The sequence below is a fragment of the Marmota marmota genome, unplaced genomic scaffold (genome assembly GCF_001458135.2).
Source record: "Marmota marmota marmota unplaced genomic scaffold, marMar, whole genome shotgun sequence".
NCBI classification, from domain to species: domain Eukaryota; kingdom Metazoa; phylum Chordata; class Mammalia; order Rodentia; family Sciuridae; genus Marmota; species Marmota marmota.
In genome coordinates, this window is record NW_025999905.1 from 7418750 (window position 1) to 7440739 (window position 21990).

Genomic DNA, 21990 nt, shown 5'->3' on the forward strand with positions numbered 1-21990 from the left:
CACAGTTTCTCAGTTTTCAACCTATAGAAAGCCAGTTCCATTCCTCAGAGCTCAGTGAGGCTGACTGTCATGGTAGAAGAGTGTGGCAAAGCCAAGAGGCTCACATGATGATCAGAGAGGAGAGAGAGAATCCACTGGCCAGATGCAAAATATATATTCCAAAGCCACTACCTCAATGTGTACCTCTTCCAGCCATGCCCTACTCTCTTTCAGTTATCACTCAGTTAATCCTCATCAGGGGATTAATTCACTGATTAGGTTAAGGCTCTCACAATCCAATCATTTCTTCTCTGAACCTTCTTGCATTATCTCACACATGAGCTTTTGAGTACACCTCACATCCAAACCCTAACACCAACAAGGGAAACATCGAGAAGCAGCTATAGTGTCAGGAAGAACTACCAGCAGGCTGTGAGGTAATGACCGAAAACAAAAGAAACTTCTGGAATAATAGTGAAACCAATACTATGAAAAGTTGCTGAGAGGTCAAATAAAAGTAGCATATGGAAGTATACATTTGAATTAACAACAAAGATCATTTGTAAGAACAAGTCTACTGGAAAAGTTGGGGCAGAAACAAGGTCTTTCTTTCTAGTTTCAAAATAAATAACAGGAAATAAAGTAGAGAGAATATATGTGAGCAATTTTTACTATAAGTACATGCTCCTGAATCTCCTTTGTGTACATCTCATTCTCTTAATTTCTTAATTGTTGAAATTCCTCTCATTTCTTCTCTCTCTGCAGACTTTTCCTAAATTATTTGAACTCTACTTATTTCTTTAAGCCAAACTTGTTCCTAATAACTGGTGCTTTACTTTTGATGACATTCCTTCTGGAAGAGTCTAAGTAAGAGAAGATTAAAAAAAAACAAAAACATCTCAATGGTGTCTCAGAGAATGGAGGCATCTCAGAAGGAAACAGCTAATGGCATCCATGTCAGTGTTCAGCTTCAGAAAAGTCTGAAACTGCTCAGAAAGATGCTGGAAACTCATTTTGAAGTCACTAAAACCAGTAATATCATGATTGTGAGGGCTGGCTTCATCATTGATAGTGCAAACTGCTGCTGCTGTGGCGTGTATTTATTTTCATCTGTATGAGTCCTTTATTGGGTAAGTGTAACTTAAGTTGGTGGCACAGAACTGTTGATTTGCTGCATGCAAATATTAGTACTATTTTTCAGAAAACTCTTCAATAAATATCTTTAAAAAAAGATGCTGGAAGGAAAGAGTCCAGGAACTAAAGAAATAGAAAGAAATGTTTGAAAATTACAATAATTAAAAGAAGAGGAGGGCAATGATAAAGCCAATTAAAGTGTCTGAGGGAAACAGTGCTGCTGTAGATAAACCTACCTCCTCTCTTCACAGTACCGAAATGTAAATCTCATGTAGATAATCACCACATAATGACTTTTACTAATAAGATGACCAGAAGTCAAATCTGAAAGGTGAGCATATCTTAATTTTGTTTTAGGCAATTAGCATTTAATCACTTGGAAATAACTTTTAGAATTACACTGAAGAGGCAGATTACAGATAAGTGTGGTTTCATGTAAATGTAGTCTCATCTCATGTGATGGAGAAAAGTGATCCTCTAAAAGAGAATATAATACTAAGGATGGCAAGGCTCAAGGTTTAGCAAGATGTATCAAAATATGGAACAAATTCAAAGTAGGCTAAATGCCATCTCAGGTAATTTTAATGAAGATGATACCTTTGACACAGTACAAAACTGAGTAGAGATCAAGAGACTGAAATAATTTTCTTTGACATTCAGGTTTGAAAGACCTGACATGTTTCAAAGAATTTCAAACACAGTACTTTATATAGTAGGATCCTTCCTAAACCTGAATGTCTTGCCCTCTCCCCATGGCTCAAATGGTCACAAACTAAAGGACTCCCTTAATTTGTGAAAGACTGTGTACTATTGCCCAACAAATTTGAATAACAGCACACAATTTAATCACCTAAAGTTTTGCTCAATATTTGGTAAGGATTTTAGGAAGCCTTTATTTAAATTGAAAATGAGTTCCATACTAGTAACTTACTAATGGCCCCATATTTTTAGGAGATGAGAAATGGGCTGCTAAATAATTCCATTAATTCAACAATTAATATATGTTCTATTTGTACCAAAGAAGTGACATGATTGAGTAAGATAACTTCTCAGCTTTTAGGAAGTTGTTCACATCAGGCAAAAATTCATTTTCTATTCATTATTATTGTGACATCATAGACCAATGTATTTGTGTAACAATATATGGGCACACAATTTTTAAAAAAGGGATAATTATACCTTTGCATGCAACAATGAAAATGTATAGATCAGAAAGTGGCTGGGCTTGGTGGTGCACACCTATAATCCTAGCAACTGGAGAGAATTACCCAGGAAGCTCTCAAGTTTGAGGTCAGCATAGGCAACTTAGACCTTATATCATTATAAAAATGGCTGGTGGTATAGCTCAGTGGTAAAGTGCCCCTGGGTTCTGTTCCCTATACTTAAAAATTTGAAATATGTTTATATATATATATATATATATATATATATATATATATATATATATATATAATATATAATATATAAATAAAATATATAATATATACATTATATATAATCATAACATAAAATGTCTGCATTAAAGGTGGATTTTCTTTATGTCTGAAGTGTGATTCTTTGGTTTAAAAAAAGTGAAAGAAGGCAATTTCTCTGTCTCTCTCTCTCTCTCTCTCTCTCTCTCTCTCTCTCTTCCCCTAGGCCAAAGTGCAGTTAAGAGGAAGTTAAACATTTTTGTAGCATTCCTTCCTGTCCCTACCTCCTGGCTTTCTTCTCTCTACCTTTAGTAATCTCTTACAAAGGAATGAAATCTTTAACCTAAAACCTGTCAATCATACACTAACATTTTTTTCAGAGTCTATAAAATGCTTTAGTTAGATTTGTGAGTCTTTGTAGTTTTCTAATTTCCTAGTTGAAATTTTCTATTTCAATCTGTAGTGTCTTATTAAATATTTTGTCCCGTTATATTTAAAACAAAGAGATCTTTAAAATATTTAACAATTTTTAGCTTGATTCAGTGCTTCCAAAAATAAGACACTAGTTAGAACTTGAAAATGCATGACACTTCTTTTTTTTTTTTAAAAAAAAAGAAAAAAAACCATTATCTATGGAGCTTTCTGGAAATATTCCTAGCAGAAAAGTTTACAATGCTGCTTTGGTCTATGTAGAGAGTTATTTATTCTCTGCTGCCAGTGGGAGGGATAAAATAATGTGATCTAGCATTGGAGATAGTTTCTTTTGTAATCAACTATAGTACAAAAGTAGAATGTAATAATTATGGTTCAACAAAGCATAGGAAGAGAAGAAATAGATTAATTCTACCCAATAAAATTGAGTAAAACTTTACAGAGAACTGTCTAAAAAGGTAGGGAGAGATATATTAATATTTCCTAAGACTAGCTATTAGCCCACCTAATAATGGTTGTGAAAGTCCTTATAGTACCTATTGCCATATACTTGCTTTATAAGCACTTATTTTTCACATGAGATTGACACAATTTATTACCTTGCCTACTTATAATTAGAGTTGTTAAAACACCTGCCCCAAAATATTATACATGTAGTTACCTGAAGTCAGATAATTTGACAAAGTGAAAACCCTCATTTATGAAGCTGTGAATGAATGATAAGAGAATACAAGCATACAGTGAAATTGTAAAGTTGGCTTCACACACACAGCATAAACTGTGAAAGCATAAACTTTATAAATGTTGCTTTAAAATACTTTATCAGAAATATATCCTAAGTAATTAACAGTTATTTGATAAAATATGTACTTGTGTAGAATCTGTTTTAATGTGGAGTATGTGATGCTGTACATAAGTAATTTAAGTGCATTGGTTTGAAACCCTTATACCAATTCTAGATTTTCTTGTTTTAAATTCCAGATTTCCAAGCAATTTTTTGCAGCATGGGTCCACAGGAGTTAAATAAACATCCAGTCAACCCTGATGTCCATTTCACTACATGTCAGCATTGTCCATTTGCTAATAGATATTTGTGTCCTGCTGAGCTGCCAAACTTGCCAGTATGTAGCCAAAGCCTCCAGCAGGTCCCCCTGAACTCCTGAGGATGGGCTTTGCTATGGAGAGAAGTCCACATGAATTAATTTTGGACAAATGAAGGAAGGAAAAGGCAGATAGTGAACACATATAACTGAATTAGAAGGTTCCCTAAATTGCTAATCTCACCACACCCCCATTTAATCATTTAATATCTCCACACATATACACCCTCTGGGAGATGTTAATAAAATAGAAGGAAAAAAGCCTCAGCTGCAGGAAAATTATTTTTCAGTATTTTAAGCCAAAAGGACCTGATTTTCATTCACTAATGATTGGTTTTATTACCAAATGTCCCAAAGATGCTTTTCTTAATTAAAGTAACCAACATTTTCATTGCTTCAAGTTTTCCAGCTTCTTTGTATATTTCCACAGGAGTATTATGCACATCCCGGGCCACATTTCATCATCTCCTCACAAGTAAATGTAACCCATGAAGTAAGATGCCTGCCACATGGTGGGCACACAGGTGGATGGATTTATCTCCTTATGCTGGGGTCTTTTCACCTTCCATAGAAAGCTCTCCTGAGAAGGAATCTTTAGGTGGGTTAACATTTTGTGCATAAGGAAATGTCAAAGATCATTTCTGAATACATAATCTAGATTTTAATGTCAAAAGCCAAAGAATAACCTAGCCACAAACTGAACAGTTCCATTTTTTATATTGTTCTTCAAATTCCTCTGTCAATTTTTGAAAAAAAAATTACTGTTATTAATTTGGTATTTTCATTTTGTATTTTGTTTGGGATTTCATTGAGTTAAATGAAATAGAAAGGATCGATAGAAGGGCAACTTGACTGAAAACCTAACATCTTTCCCAGTGTGGTGGCACATGCCTGTAATCCCAGTGGTTTGGGAAGCTAAGACAAGAGGATTAAAGTTCAAGGCCAGCCTCAGCAACTTAGAGAGGCCCTCTCAAATTAAGAAAGACCAAGAGACAAACCCACATAAATAGAGTTATCTCATCCTAGACAAAGGTGCCAAAAACATACTTTCGACAAAAGATAGCCTCTTCAACAAATGGTGCTGGGAGAACTGGAAATCCATATTCAACAAAATGAAAATCTCTCACCATGCACAAAACTCAACTTAAAGTGGATCAAAGACCTAGAATTAGACCAGAGATCCTGCACCTAATAGAGGAAAAAGTAGGCCCAAATCTTCATCACATCGGATTTGGCCCAATTTCCTTAACAAGACTCCTAAAGTGCAAGAAATAAAATAAAGAATCAATAAATCAGATGTATTCAAACTAAAAAGCTTCTTCTCAGCAGAAGAAACAATCAATGAGTTGAAGAGACAGCCTGCATTTTGGGAGCAGATTTTTGCCACATGCACTTCAGATAGAGCACTAATTTCCAGGATATATAAAAAACTTAACACCAAAACAAACAAACCCAATCAATAAATGGGCTAAAAAGCTGAACAGACACTTCTCAGAGGAGGCTATAAATTTGATCAACAAATATATGAAAAAATGTTCAATATCTCTAGTAATTAGAGAAATGTAAATCAAAACTACTCTAATATTTCATCTCACACCAGTCAGAATGGTAGTTATCAAGAATACAGATAACAATAAATGTTGACCAGGTTGTGGGGAGAAAGGCACACTCATTCATTGCTGATGGGAATGCAAAGTGTTGCAATCAGTCTGGAAAGCAGTACGGAGATTCGTTAGAAAACTTGGAATGGAACCACATTTGACCCAGCTATCCTGCTCCTGTCTATACCCAAAGGACTTAAAAACAACATACTACAGGGACACAGCTATCTCAATGTTTATAGCAGCTCAATTAAAAATAATTAATCTGTGGAAGCAACCTAGATGCCCTTTTCAATAGATGAATGGATAAAGAAATTGTGGTATATATACACAATGGAATATTGCTCAGCATTAAAAGAGATTAAAATTATGGCATTTGCAGGTAAATGGATGGAGTTGGAGAATATCATGCTAAGTGAAGTAAGCGAATTCCCCAAAACCAAAGGCTGAATATTCTTTCTGATAAGTGGATGCTGATCCATAATGGGGGGAACATGGGAAAAATGGAGGAAATTTGATGGGGCAAAGGGAAGAGAGGTGTGGGGAGGGGGAATGGGGGGTAGGAAAGATGGTGGAATGAGATGGACTTCATTACCCTAGGTACATGCATGATTGTACCTATGATTTGACACTACATTGTATACAACCATAGAAATGCAAAATTGTGTACAAGGAAACAAAATGCATTCTGCTGTGACATATATCTAATTAAAATAAATAAATAAATAGGAAAGAAAGAAAGACAAAAAGGGCTGGAAATGTGGCTCACTGGTAAAACCCCTCTGGGTTAAATCTCTAGTAACAAAATATAAAATGAAAGAATAACACCTGCAATATTAACATATTTACAAATGTGTCTTCTCATTTTATAATTTTGAATATTTTTTCACCTGCTTAGGTCTTTTATATTCTCCAGTAAAATGTAGTAAATTCCTTCACAGAAAGAGTTCACATTTATTGATGAATTTACTTCTAGACATTTTATATATTTTTTACAGTTACATTTTCCCATTGGTTACCACTGGTTATATGAAAGCTCCTGATCTTGGCAGACTGATTTTAAACCTGGCTTATTAATTTTATGCCTGAAATTTGCCTGTTCCATAGAGATATTTTTAAAAATACAATTTTCATTCTTCTAGAGCATTTTGGGTTAAAGAAGAGTTATATACCTTTGTTCATTCCATCTGCCATTTCTTTTTATTTTTCTTTATCTACCACTGATACACAACCCCCTCCCCAGTCCTATATTCCTTAGTTTCTTGGATTTAATATTTTTAACTGGAATTTGGGGAGGAAACTAATTTGGGTATACACAGTCCTAGAGTTCATCTAGGACAACATAACTCATTTGTAACTTAGTAACATTTGTCACTAAATTACATAATGCCATGCTAGCTAAATAACTGTTCCAATGTGTCAAGCTAAGAGAGGTCAGTGGAAAGCTCAGTAATTTAAACGTTTCAGGTCTGGAGAGGTTACAGTCATTCCTCCATACTCATTATTGTGAGGGGAAATGGAAACTGTATAACATCAGATTTTTCACTGAAAGTAAAATAGAAAAACAGCAGCATTCTCTAATATTTCTCCTTCACTTTCAATTTAACCAAAAAATATTCTCCTACCTCATATGAAAATGACTATGTGCTTATGAATATTATATACATATCCACATACAGTTATTATATGCCTAGGAAACATCCGGGTTTTTCTTTAAGCAAAGTGATTTTAAATCTACTCCTGGTGAGAGTACAACTTTTCCTTTATTTCTCAACAAATTGGTTACATTTGGTGTACTTGCACAGGGAAGACTTTTTCATCAGTTAATTGTGACTATGGGCATGAATTACAAGTTAGAGATCTATCCCAGGGCGCCTTTTGTAGACCAATCTGCCTTCTAAGTTACAAATATGTGAAAATTAAGATCAGCCTCTTAAGTTTCACCTGTTACTATTTTAGAGTCTAAAAATCAATAAAGTTAAAACATAAACTCCAAGTGCTATTATGTGGTGAATGCATTTAGTTCACTTGCTAGAATATTATGATGCTACTCAAAGTAGCATTTAAGAACATATAACAATAGCTTGGAACATTTTGATATACGAAAGGAAGAACAATCCAGAGTTTTTATATACTACTTGTTTACAAAAGAGAATTTTTGTCTTAATTTTTTTTTAAATGGCCCAGCAGTGTGGCACATGCCTAGAATCCCAACAGCTTGGGAGGCTGAGGCAAGAGGATGGCAAGTTCAAAGCCAGCCTCGGCAACTTAGCAAAGGCCTAAGAAACTAAGCAAGACCCTATCTTAAAATAAAAAGTAAAAATAAAGCCAGGCATGATAGTGCATGTCTTTAATCCCAGCAGCTTGGGAGGCTGAGGCAGGAGGATAGCAATTTCAAAGCCAGCCTCAGCAAAAAGCAAGGTTCAAGCAACTCAGTGAGACCCTGTCTCTAAATAAAAAATACAAAAAGGGGCTGGGGATGTGGCTCAGTGATCAAGTGCCCCTGAGTGCAATCCCCAGTACCAAAAAAAAAAAAAAAGAAAGAAAGAAAGAAAGGAAGGAAATAGTAAAAATAAAAAGGTCTGGGGGCTGTAGATGTGGCTGGGCTGAGTGATTAAATGCCTCTGATTTTATCCTTGCTACCAAAATAAATAAATATATAAATAAAAATAATTAAATGGACCAAAAATATTAGTAGTACATACATTTAGATGTTAGAACTACAAATAATCTCCTGACTTTATTTTTTCTGTATTTATACAAGATTGACTAAAAATTATATAAAATTTAAATAAAATATCATCAGAAATAGTACTGTGGTAAAGGTAAGCAACAGTAGAAAGAAAGTAAACTAATTTTATATAGTAATTCAGTAAATTGATTCTACAAATAGCATTTCTATGATGAAGTCAGAGCAAATGCAATCAAGGTATAGATTGACAATGAATATGGTAATTTTCCCCCAAAACTTCATCTGATACTAACTAGTGTCAATCTGTGATACCGTTATCCTTGTCATGCAGTAGATCATCTTCTTATGCATTCTGATGTCAAAGTGAATATTGTATATTTAGTACTAATAATTCATTTATCTTCTCTTCCTCTCAAATTTTATGACTTATAGTAACAAATACTTCTCTTGCTGTCAGACAAAGCTAAATATAAGACATTGGTAAATATTTTATGACCTAGGATCTCAGGGAGAAGGGTTCAGGACAAACATCAGAAAACACAAACATTTAAAGACTTATGGCATGTCACAACAACTCAAACTCAAACATTTCAGCAATCCTGTTCTTTGTGATTGTAGTCTATTGTAGGGGTTGTGCTGACATGACTAATTTATAAGAGCAATTCAAAACAGAGGTCTCTTACGATGGTACTGCTTATTATGACATGTATTCTAGTTTAGGAAAAAATAAACTAGAATTCTAGTATACTTTTCCTAGTTTTCTTTTATTCCATCCTTATTTTGAATATATTCAGTTGTGTTGTTTTCCTGTTTTCAAAATTTGTGCCATATTTTGAAAACATTTGAATATTTTTATTGTTTTGGAGATGGTTCTGCACACAACTTCCCTTTAATTTTTTTTAATTATTGACTGTTCATGCATTGACTTATTTCCATATCTCTCCATCTTCTACTAAAGCAATCCCAAGTGGTAACCCCAAAATTCTTTAGCAAGAAAAACTTTCCAAATTTAAAAACACATATTTTTGATTTTTATTCAATGGTCTTATCTCATTTCTTTGTGTTCACTTTTAGCCTTAGATGTCTGGAATGAAGGAGTCATGGTGCTGCAAAACACAAGTATAAGGATGACCCTCAGCCAGCTCTGAAGAATGTAACTGGGAAGATAGTTTCCAGCTATCAACTTCTAGTTTATCACAGCTTTTAAGCCAAGACCACCCTTCTTCATGTAGCCACAGCTGATACATGAACAAACAATAATAGAAAAATTAGACCACATTTTTTCAACCCAGAACACTTCCATTAGGAAATCTTTCTTTCAGACCTCTCTGTTGGATGGCAGAGTTTATCAAATCTAAAATATGGTGTGAAAGTTCCTCCTGCATAATTCTGCTTCTTTCCTATCACTATCCCACTTTTTACAAAGATGTTACTCATGAATACAACTTTGTACCCTAATAAACCTCAATCTTTGCCTTTGCTGCTCAAAGGATCCAGTTTTCAGATAATACAGAAATTATTTTCTAACAACACTAACTCAAAATGTTACAGATTGATTAACTATAATGTCCTCTCGCTGGGAAAAAGCATAACTTATTGGACTTTAAATCATATGGGATTGGTATGTGTGTGAGTTCTTTACAAACACCATCTACCAAGCATAAAACCATTTGCCTAGATCTGAGTAAAAAATTATAAATCTGAACAGTATATGACACAAGTCTATAATCCTCAATTACCATCAGTTTAATTCATTATTCATTATGTCATGGATTAGATATTTTATAAGCCACTTCCAGACCCTCAAAACAGAGAAAAATCTTACATATCCATAGTTTGAATACACCTTTTCTCTCATTTCAGATGTGAATAAGCCACTTTTTAGTTTGCGAAAGGTTGTCTTCATTTGGCATGTTACTTACCCAGCAGAATTTCAGGAGACATCACATTGTTCCCTTCCTTGTGCACTGATTAAAATATTAGCAGTACCAACAGCAGCAAAAGCAGTTGCTGCGTTTTCAAAAATCAAAGTCACACTAATATTTTTATGTTTTGAATGAAATAATTTATTTGCAGATAAGAGCACATAGTTATGTTTAGAAACAGAAGATTTTAGTCATGATACTAAAAATCATGGTTTTGACTATTTACTCATTCAAATATAATGAAACATCTATTTGTGCTTTCAGAGAAGACATTAATGTTTATGGAATTTTTGAAAGTAGATGTATTTGCATGTGTGTGTGTGTGTGTGTGTGTGTGAGTAGGCAAACAAGTAGAAAACATGGTAATAAGCTTCCCTACAGTTATTTCAAGTGTTATTTAATTTTGGATTTTCTATTTTATTATATTCATCAAACAAAATTTCATAACTGATAATATATAAGGTATTACATGATACAGGTTTCTATTGATTACAAGGGACAAACACTCCACTAAAATGAGCTTTGGCAATATATGGACTTGATAGCTCATTAGTGAAACTATAAGTCTCAACTACTAGAACCAAGAAGTGAGCCCCTCCTTTACTATTGTGTTCTTACTCTCTTCATTACTCACTCATGTTTGCATCTCTTGGACTGGTTGTTTTACTCTCTCCAATAACCCATCTTTATAAATCTAGAACCTTTGACATAAGCAGTTTCCAAGGTTTCATCTTCTTTATCACATTCCAAGATAAAAAAAAATCCTTTTTCTAGAGCTCTAACTTTAAAATAAGATGAGCTGGTTACAATGGCCCACAACCTATAATCCCAGCAGCATGGGAGGCTGAGGCAGGAGGATCAAAGTCAGCCTTAGCAATTTAACAAGGCCCTAAGCAACTTAGCAAGACCCTTCTCAACATAAAAAATAAAAACAGCTGGGGAGGTAGCTCAGTGGGATTCCTGGGTTTAATCCATAGCAACAAACAAACAAATAAAACAAAACAAACAAAAAACCAGAGGCAAATGAAAATTCATATGATGGCCTTTGATTATTTTTCTTGCTAGATGCTTCTTCCTGTGACCTCAGAGGAGATTACTAATAAGGAAGCCCTTTATAAAACTTCAGAGTTTCTCTGAGAAATAGCTGTATAAAGGACTGAATATACAAAAATGCACAAAATGAGCACTTCATTGTGTAACATAAGATGGAGAATATGTTCACCAAGAAAAATCAAGTGGTGTGTGTTTTGTTCCCTCAGTTTAATTCAGCATATTAAGTATTGATTGAAGTAATCAATCAATTAGGCACAATAAACTCAGTGAAGTTACCTATTTAATAAGTTGCAAAAAAATTTGAGAATTCAAATGCTTCACCCTTTTTATGAAAAATTAATGAGGCTATTTGAATTTGAGTGAGGGAAGTCATATGTTTGACTTCTGAAACTCAATTCACTACTAAAATTCAAAGACGATTGTTTGACAGTTGGTAAGCAAGGGAATGACTGAGAAAAATTTTATTTCCAAAAAGGACTGTTTCAGAGCTCCTAGTTTTATATGTCTATGTTCCCATTCAATAGCTAATATTTTAGATTCTTAGGACTTCTTTGTAGTACATGGAAGATTTACTCTAATTTACACAATATTATTAAAATTTATCATGTTGCAGGAACTGTTGAACTCCAGCAATACATGGATATAATATAGAATGGACTTTGCCCTGTAGCAACACATAGTAAAGTTATGAAGAGAAAAAGGTAAAATTAAAATCATGTGGGTGAGTGTATGTGTATACACATACACACACACGATATTTGTTATACTAAAGTTATATAGCAAAATCTAAAGTAGTAAAATTGATTATATATGACATAAAGTGGATATTTGGGGTTAGGGAGAAATTTTACATTGGGGGTGATATCTAGGGAAGATTTGGAAGAATTAATGTAATTATCAGTTGAATTGTGGACAAGAATAAGGCACAGAGTCACAAAATATGTGCTAAGGCATGGAGTCACAAAGTAATATATTTAAGTTTTTCATAAATATATTGGATAAATAGAGAATAAAGCACATAGAAAGTCTTACAAAGAGTTTAGCCAAGACCAGAAAAAGAAGAAACTTTTATATATTGGGATTTATTATATCACACTGAAAGTTTGTAAACAGGAGTTTAGTGAGTTAAGAGACATGAAAATATTACATTTTCATTGTTAAGAGACTTTTATGGCAAGAATGTGGAGGAAAGAAAGACAAGACTATTAGCAGTTAAATGATATAGGAGGCAAGAGATATAATATAAAACTAAATCGGTGACACTTAAGATTGAAATTATAGGCTTGTATAATATTCCAGGATTCTATTAGTTGCAAGTAATGGAGACTCAACTAAAACTAGCTTAAGCAATAAATAGTACTGGCTCACATAATCCAACTATAGACACAATCTGAATAGCATGAGGGAGATAAAATACATAGAGGGTATGGATTGATTAGATGTGACTAGTGGAAGAACCAGCAGAGAGGCATTGGCTTCACAATATTTCTTTCTTTCTTGATGGTGGGTTTTATGATGTTCATCCAAACTTCATTTGGGAAGATCAGAAGAATATAAGGTGAGTATGATGTAAATTGGATGAGTGGATCTTATTTTAGATATGTACAATTTAACATACATTACACAAATAGAAAGTCCTTGAGGCAGTATTTTATATGGATTTAGAGTTGATGAAGTTAAATAGTCTTAAAGATATAGATGGAAGCGACAGTAGTACTTGAGAATAAATATGTTGTAATAAGTACATAGTTAAGAGTGAGAAAATTGTGAAAATCAATATTTGAGTATGAGAACAGTTTCTAACACCCCCAAATGTGAACTCGAAGCATATTTTTATATCAACAACTTATATCAAGTAGCTGAACTTTAGTATAAAAAATTCTTGTGAAAATTGCTGATAGAAACTCGAGCACATTTTACAGCATGATTTATAAGATACATATTTTCCAAATTTTAGAACAAACATTAAATAAAACCAACACAACAAAAGCATTTATTACTTTCTAAAGGATTAGCAGTGGTTAATAGTCATAGAAATGAAAAAGGACTGAGTGATAATATAGGAACACCACCATCCATGTTCTGTTAATTTTACATAGGCCTGACATAGAAAGAATGTAACATACTATAAAAATGTGTCCTCGATCCTCACACCACATTTGAATCTTTGGTGCACACCATTACTTGGCAGCAGTCCTACATATTGAAAATCGTTTCCAACTCACACATAAACTTATTCCAAAATTTCCATTCCCATGTTCTTAATTTGATTGAATCTTTTCCCATCATTTCCCATGTTATATTTCTATACTTCTTTCAACAAAACTACATCCTATCCAGTTATGACCTTAAGGCTGGAGGGCCTTTAATCTCTGAATATTTTGTTATGACATTCCATACTAACTGCTTCCTTCCATTTCCTACAAGAGGATGAGTAAAATATCATTTAGCTTTTACATCTCTCTCCCTAATTAAACACGGAGTGCCTTGATGCATTAAGTCCTAAAAGGCTTTTTTATATCACGTAGCACAATAGGAGAAACACAGAAAAAGCTTACTAAATAACGTTTAGTGATTCACGATGGTAATATCAGAATGGGTTGGCATCATTTTCCTTGTTCAAGGAAAAGCTTGAATTAGATAGGAATGGCAGAAGTTCTTAAGGGGATATTCAATCAATGTTGTTTACAGCCTGAGCTTGTACTTCCTCCATTAGAACAGACTGACCAGATGAGAGATCTATTTGGATTTTTTCCTTGGCCTCATTCCACAATAACCTTAGGCAGTCTAATTAATTTTTTCTTTTCTTTCTTTTTCTTTTTCTCTCTTTCTTTTTTTGGTTAAGTACAGAGATGTTGTAAAGACAAATCATTGGCAATTAGAGAAAAGGATACCTTTATTTAATTACAAACAAAATTTCATTAAAATGTACTACATAAAATCTACCTTACAAAATACTACATAAAAACACAATTACACAAGATTCTTCCTGTTTAAAACCCTGAAGAAATCAATCTTAAGGAAGTAATATTGTACATGAATTGTACTTTTTACAATAGACTCTGATACATTTTATTCCTTCTGTGTCTAATGCAAACCTTTGCAATGAGCCAATTATATGAATTGAACCAATTTAGTCCTATGCTTGATGGTGGTTATTGATTCAGTTAAATAACTGAATTAATTTTAACTTTTCTTTTTAGTCTGAAATTTTAGCTAGTTGGCTGAAGATTTTGTTTTAATCTGAAAGATGGAAACATTTTAAGTGAAAAAAAATTAATCCTTATTTGCTAAGGGAAATCTTAGGATTTGAAACCTGCTAGCTACATAAGGATATCAACAAACTCTTCATTTCATCCATAGTACATCCTAAAGAATAAGTGCTTTCTGATTTTAGAAACACGAAGTTGACTTTATTAGGAAAAAATGTATTTTATAGTTAAAAATAAAAGTTTTGTTTTCTTTCTTTCTTTTATTTTTAGGTACTGGGGATTGAACTCAGGGGCACATGACCCTAAGCCACATCCCAGCCCTATTTTGTGTTTTATTTAGAGACAGGGTCTCACTGAGTTGGTTAGCACCTCACTGTTGCTGAGGCTGGCTTCCTCTTGCCTCCTGAACTGCTGGGATTACAGGTGTGTGCCACCACGCCCAGTTTATTTTCTTATTTGACATAAATTGAGACCTATTTTTCTTGCAAAATGCAATTGTAGAGCTTAAAAAACTTAAAATTGCCTTATTGAAGAATAATCTTGTTTAAAATACTGGAATTCAGTAAAATATATTAGACTAATGAAATTCACTGCACAATTTTTAGCCAGAAAACTAATTAGAGCAAAAGATATGTGTGTGTGTGTGTGTGTGTGTGTGTGTGTGTGTGTGTGAGAGAGAGAGAGAGAGAGAGAGAGAGAGAGAGAAAAAGAGAGAGAGAGAAATAGTGGGTTAGTTAAAGTCAACCCAAAGCCGTAACCTACTCCAACACTTGTTGAGACTAGTGGGTATTCCTAATTCTGACTCATGAATGTGAGGGGGGAAATAGTGACAGCCCACTCAGCCACTTCTATAGAGCAGAAAAATTCAAAACTGTAAGTGACTTTGGCCACTTTCTGCTTAATGTTACCAGGAGTAGAGAAGCAATAAAGAATTATATGATCCTCTTTATATCTTTTAATCTCAGGCAAATTTGACCTTTTCCCTCCCCCTTCCTTGTTTCAGCAAAACAATAAGTAGGAAAAGAATAGAAAGTTCCATTGACTTACTCTCATATTAATCAAGAAACACTAAGCCTGCTCTAAGTGGAGAAGTAACAGAATGTACAAATGAGCTCATAACTTAAGGCTTTAGGGCATTTTATTTGAATAACCTTTTATTTATTGTATTTGTGTGTATGACTATTTGAACCAAACTAAATGCAACATTGCTTTGGATAGAGTGAAAAGTAAGACTTCATTCACTTCCCTTGGCCCTGTTTTTGCCTTGGGTGATTTATCAGATAATCAAATGTCAGACTTGAAAGGGACTCCAGACCTTTCCAAAATGCATTGCATGGATTCTGCTTATAACCGCCCTGAATCAAAATTACATATTTTTTTTTAAATCCCAAAGCTTCATGTGGTAAGGTTCAGGTATCTTGCTCTGGAAAAGGCTGGAATAAATTAAATTGACCCTACTAAAACTGAAGTAAATTTTCATATCTCTCTTGAAATACAGTGCATGCTATTTTTTTTAAATTCAGACATATATGTTTATTAAAACACATATATGTTTATTAAAACACATTTTTAAAATCATATTTACCATATATTTGCACCAGGAAAATGTTGAGAAGTGTTTTGCTTTCACCATTAATAGTGTTATTCTGGGTATTTTCTTATTATGTATTCTCAACTGTTTTTAATATTTAAATAGAAGAAACTCCATTAATTTTTGTAAAATGCTAGTCATTTTTTTGGACTTATTTTCCAATCTGTCAAAATTGTTATGATTATTAGTTGCCCTATCCAACATTATGCAATTTGTAAAAGAGTCAATAAAACCACAGTAACCACAACAGAAGAGGATGCTGCCAGAGACAAACTGAAGGTGGAGGCTTGTTGTTACCATCCGTTTTCCTTAAGGCTTTTTGTATCATAAATACATTTAAGCAAATATCCATTTAATACTTTAAGATGGCACAAAAAGACTGATCCTAATCCCTGTGGAACACAAATGTGCCTGGGGAAAAATAAACAAGAGTGATTGCAGACACTTTGATTTTAGGAAATTTTGAGCTATTGAAAGTGAAAATTTATTGGTTCAATCCATCATTATGTGTAGTAACATGTTTGGGTCCAATTAATTTCAGTAATCCTATGATACAACTTCAATCATTTGTGCTTTCATTTATTTTGCAAATGTTTAAAATTTTTATAAATATTAGCTGCTCTCAGTGATGAAGATGAAGATGAGGATTAACCATACTCATCACTATTTTCAATATGCCAGGCAACCCCTATGTCTAGTAATTACAACACTGAAAAACACATAGAATTTATTTTTCCTACTACACTTATGCTTCAGAAAAGGAAAAGAGACAACATAGCAAACAAACAAGATGGTTTCAAGTACTGACAAATGCTTTACAGGAACACCAAAGGGTAATACGAAAATGTAATGCCTGAAGGCAAGAACATGTTTGGCAAATAATAGAGTAAGAATAAAGTGGATCATAAAGCTAAAATACTTAATGAATGTTAGCTGAATGAATAAATTAATAGCTGAAGGGAAAAAGAAAATGAAGGAATGAATGAATGTCCGAGAGGAGAAAAGACAAGCAGATATAAATCATCCTCAAAAATGCTTCTATTTCATCAATCATAAAGGGAGAGCAGGTAAAACTAGTCTCTGTTTTCCTGCCCATTCCCAGAGTTGCATAACAGCCTTTTTTTTTTTTTTTTTTTTTTTTTTGTAATTCTGGCCCGAAAAGCTATATTTTGCTTTAATGAGAATATAAATCTGGGAGATGAGGACACACTGTAGTATCCCTTGAACTCCTTCTTCTAGAGATCAGCCCCAAGCTCTGTGACCAGCCTTTGTAGAGGGCAGGCTGGAGAGCAGATCCATACACTAGAATGCCCCAGATCCCCAAGTGGGGTGAGGGAATGAAGGTGTTACAAGTTTCTTCAACCATTTTTCTGTGTAAAACCCTAAAATGAAGTTTCAAATGCAAATCTTGTTGAAAAATAATTAAAATTTTCTTTTCTTTCCCCAAGGAGTCAAATAAGGCAAACTATTGTGTCACGATGAAAAGAAAACTAAGCCTGTGCACCCTCCACCATGATTTCAATTGTTGGGATTAGTTTCTCACTTGAAGAGTATCTGCAGGTGGGATTATTCTTTTGCTGTTCTGTTTGATTCAAAATATTTTCTGACAGATGGTGATAGCAGTAATAAGAACTGCATATCTCAAAGGTGAAAGAACGCCTAAGCTTTTAAAGGAACTATAATCATAAATAAATATATTTCAAGGTGTTCCTATGTTTACTGAGTTTTGGGATATTAGAGGAAAAAAATCTTAGAGGAAGAAAAAAAAAGGACGTTTCCTACCTCCTTTTCCACTTCTGAATAATATTAACAAAAGGCTTGATATTGTGTTCTTGGCAGAAAACTTCATCCTTAAGATAAAATTATTTGAAGATGTTAAATATAGTACTTTTATAATGATTATTTGGTTCAAAATTTGTAGCTGAGTACAAATATGTAGCCAATGTTCTGTATCCTAACTGCACGACAGAGACAACTAAACTTAAAACAAATGTTTATGAAGCCAATTAGGCTTACTCAGGAAAAAGAATGAAAGAAAATTAGCATATGTGTTAACACTAAACTTATCAAATGAAATAATGTGCATGGAAAAATTCCTAGACAGCTGAAAGTATTTATTTAATTTCAAAGTCATAGCAATGTGGAAACTTGCCTATGAAAGTGTTTGGAATATATTTTCAAGACAAATCAGGATGATACTGCTTCAGATAATGAGAGGCCACTTTATATTAGGAACTAGGTGTGATGCAACTTAGTCTGGAATCCCATTTCAATTCACAAATGCCATTTTCAACATGAATTGCAAATAAACTCAGATTTCATTTGTAGTCTTACTACAACAAAAACTAGTGAAAAGTTTCCATTTTCGATTTATTACCATTCCAAATGTTAGGGTTCGTTCCTTGTGTATTAAAAAAGCTATTTAATGTAACAATGGTGGCAAACTGGAGTAAATCCAAGTCTGTGATTTTGTTTGTCTTTTTGTCAAAAATTGTTATATTTATGAAAATTTTTGACAAAAAAGACAAACAAAATTTCCAGTGTAGAAAACATTCACAATTTTAAATCTGAAGGGTAAAAAAGAAAATAATACCTTGCTACCTCTTTCTAAGTTGCAGTAAAATCACTGAATTTAAATAAATTAAAAACATTAGATGAGGGCATAATCATCATATTGAAGTGGTAAATTTAACATATGACTAATATTATATTAGATCTGAACTATATTACTTAAGATTTGAATGCTTCTTATAAGAATATGATTGCTAATTTTTTAATTCTCTCAAAGATTACAGAAAACACATTGCTTGAATTTTTAAATAAAAATTATCCTTGAGGATAATTTTTAATTTATTTACCTCTTTAATAATTTTTAAAGAGATATAATAAAATAAGATTATGATAAGAATTTAGATAACACATAAGAACAGGCACCTACTAAACTCCCCATCTCTTCATCTTGGACATAAAGAGATGTATATCTCAGAATGTGTGTATATGGGTGGTGGAGAAAATGGGTAGCTTTATATAGGACATAGGAAATCTAACCAATATAGGAAAAATAGGTTATATGATAAAGAATTATTTTTAAGTGATGTACAATATGCTCTGCTAAAGGCTTATCTTAAAATGGAAACTATAATTTGTAAGGGAAGTTTGCCTCCTGAAAATGAAGCTCAATGCAATCAATTTTGAAGTGTTTTCACTAAAATCCAAGTCTGAAATCCTTCCCTCTTCAAATTTCTACATATCCACTAGACTTTTAATTAAATTTATTCTCTGCTTATATCTGTGCTTACCTATATTTAACTTTTGTTTAAAATGCTATTTAAGGGATATTCAAAATATTCCTCATAGAAGTGAAATTTATTTTCTTCTTTGTCTGGATGGTGTATAATATAGATAAAATCGGTATAATATGGAAAATAAATACTGTTTAGTTAAAAATAATAAAATCAGAAGATATACATCAGAATTCTAAAACATATCAATTAGGTAAATTATGGATTGAATACTAAGTTATTCAGTAATATCATTTCTCAGAGAGATCTTAAGCTACATTTTATCTATTTTTGATATTTTGATATTTTTCCTCTCACCTACTATAATTGGGTATTTGAGTAGCACTGAAAACATACTTCAGTTTTTTTATTAGAAATATACTCAGAATAATACACCAGTCACCAAAAATGTTTTGTTTTTCTTTTAGTGTCTTTAGCACCAAGTATTACAGAAAAAAAAAATAGGCTTGTAATTGGGTTTATGTGTCTAAGAAGTTATAAAGGAACAAAGAGACCATCTCTGTGATCAATGCCCATCTTTATACATGAACTGTAACAATCACATCTCTAAATTACTCAAAATAAAATTTAATATTTCAATTCAAATCAGGTTGTATAGTCTTCTTTTTTTTATTTTTAATAAATAAATTTAGTCTTACCAGGAAGGAATTCCTCTAAAGAGTTTCAGATTTGGCTTGGATAAATTAAAAGGCAAACATTACTGGGAAAATTGCCATTTGTCAACTGTTCCATGTCACATCATGTGTGATACAGTTCTCTAAACAGCGAATGTCAGAATACTGACACTCTACTGTACAAACTAAAACAAGTACAAAATTGAGCATAAATGATCCAAAAATATTGGCAATGATGCATTTGTAAATGAACAGTATTTGTGATAACTGTATCTTATTTCTAGGTTCTAGCAGGCCTGCATTTGTTTCTGTAGTACCCTCCTGAGGGGAAGGGGGCAGAGAACAGAAGAGTGAAGTTATTTTTAAAGTTAACAAAGAAGAAATGACTTTGAATCCTTGCTTAATTAAAAATGGAACAGTACAAGTGGGTGACTCACTTCTATCTTAAAAAGCTAAAAGTTTTAAATTATGCAATATCCTAAAAATACAAAGACTGATTCAAATGTTTTTTTCACATAATAATCTTCAATAGATTCCCAAGAAGCTCACCTATTTAAACTGTATGTTACTCTCACTGAAGTATACTCTCGTAATTGCAAAATATAAATAAGCAAATGATGAGAGGTTTATTAACTTAAAAAGTTCCTTATATTATAATGAAAAGACAATCACTTCCCTTTTAATGGATCAAAAAGTTACAGTACACATTCTTCAAATATTCAAATCTTACCTTAGGAGAAAGATTAGCACGAACTGTTTCTTCATCCAATTGTGATTCAACATTTTCTAACCATTAAGGTACTAATTTATGTATGAAAGCAGAGGTCCTACATGTTACATTTTATTCAGAAATACAGATGACATTTCCTTTTACTAGGTAGCTTAGAGTGACTAGTTCTTGTCATAATGTTGTCATAGTGATAGTGACATCAATGTGCTTCATGGTAATCAGTGCAGCGATTTATCTGAGAAAAATAACAGCACCAGTTCCTGGTATATTTTATATGTGAAATGCTGTAAAACATGCTGTTTAATATATTACAGGTAAATGAGCTTTACTTAAGGAAAGCACTCAGGACTTGAGACTAATTGATTGATTCATATATCTATGAAATGTAGATAAAAACATAAGAGTCTGAAGGAAAGATGGGGATATTGGTGAACATAGCCAAGAGATCATGATTAACTGGTTGCTAAGGAAGAGTTTTCTCTCAAATGCCTTTGCCAAATACTAAAGCTCCCCTAGTTTAATTATTTTTTTAATCCTTTTTAAATTTTTTGGACTCCAAGAGTGATATTGTGGTGATAGTCCACAATTCTGGATTCCATCCTACACAGCCTTGGCAAAATGCCCTCAAGTAATCACCTTCCATGCCAAAGGACTACTGTTGAAAAATGTCTGATGACGTGCTTTCTAAATGGTTCAATGACCTCCTACTCCAGTTCCCTGATGGTTGTTATCACAGTAAACAATGAGAACAATGTTGGCAGAGCCTCTTAGAGGTGGAGAGAAAATACCCATTTTCAGGTCACCAGAATAGAAAAATAAGGACAAGAAAAAACAAAACAAAACAAACAAACAAAAACAAAATAAGTTAGAATTTTTGTGTGCTTACAATATTTTAAAATAATCATTTTAAAATCAAACTATGATGTAACTATGTTTTCACTAAACGTAATCACAGAATATATTGTTAAAATAATAATTCACAATGAACTATATATGTTGATTGTTAAATGATCCCATGCTGAAATTTGCACCCCCCCCATCCCCAATGTGACATCTCTCAATCCTGGAGGCAGTGTCTATTGCTGACTATGCAGATTCATTGTGAGAAGACCATGATATGCTTCATGGATGCATGAATCCGACCAGACATCACTTCCTTATCTGCTAAGAAAAATTAATTCTAATTAAAATAAAGGGATAGCAGAGGCTTTCT

At 33.0% G+C, this 21990-nt stretch overlaps 1 protein-coding gene across 1 annotated transcript in view; it reads right to left on the bottom strand.

Annotated features, from left to right (window-relative positions):
* Dgkb (diacylglycerol kinase beta) overlaps positions 1-20915 on the bottom strand; it is a 747732-nt gene extending 726817 nt beyond the window's left edge. Inside the window, exon 1 of the mRNA XM_048799633.1 lies at positions 20778-20915. The gene's annotated coding sequence lies outside the window, so the exon portion shown is untranslated. The remainder of the gene's footprint in view (positions 1-20777) is intronic.
* Between the last annotated feature and the right edge of the window lie 1075 nt (positions 20916-21990).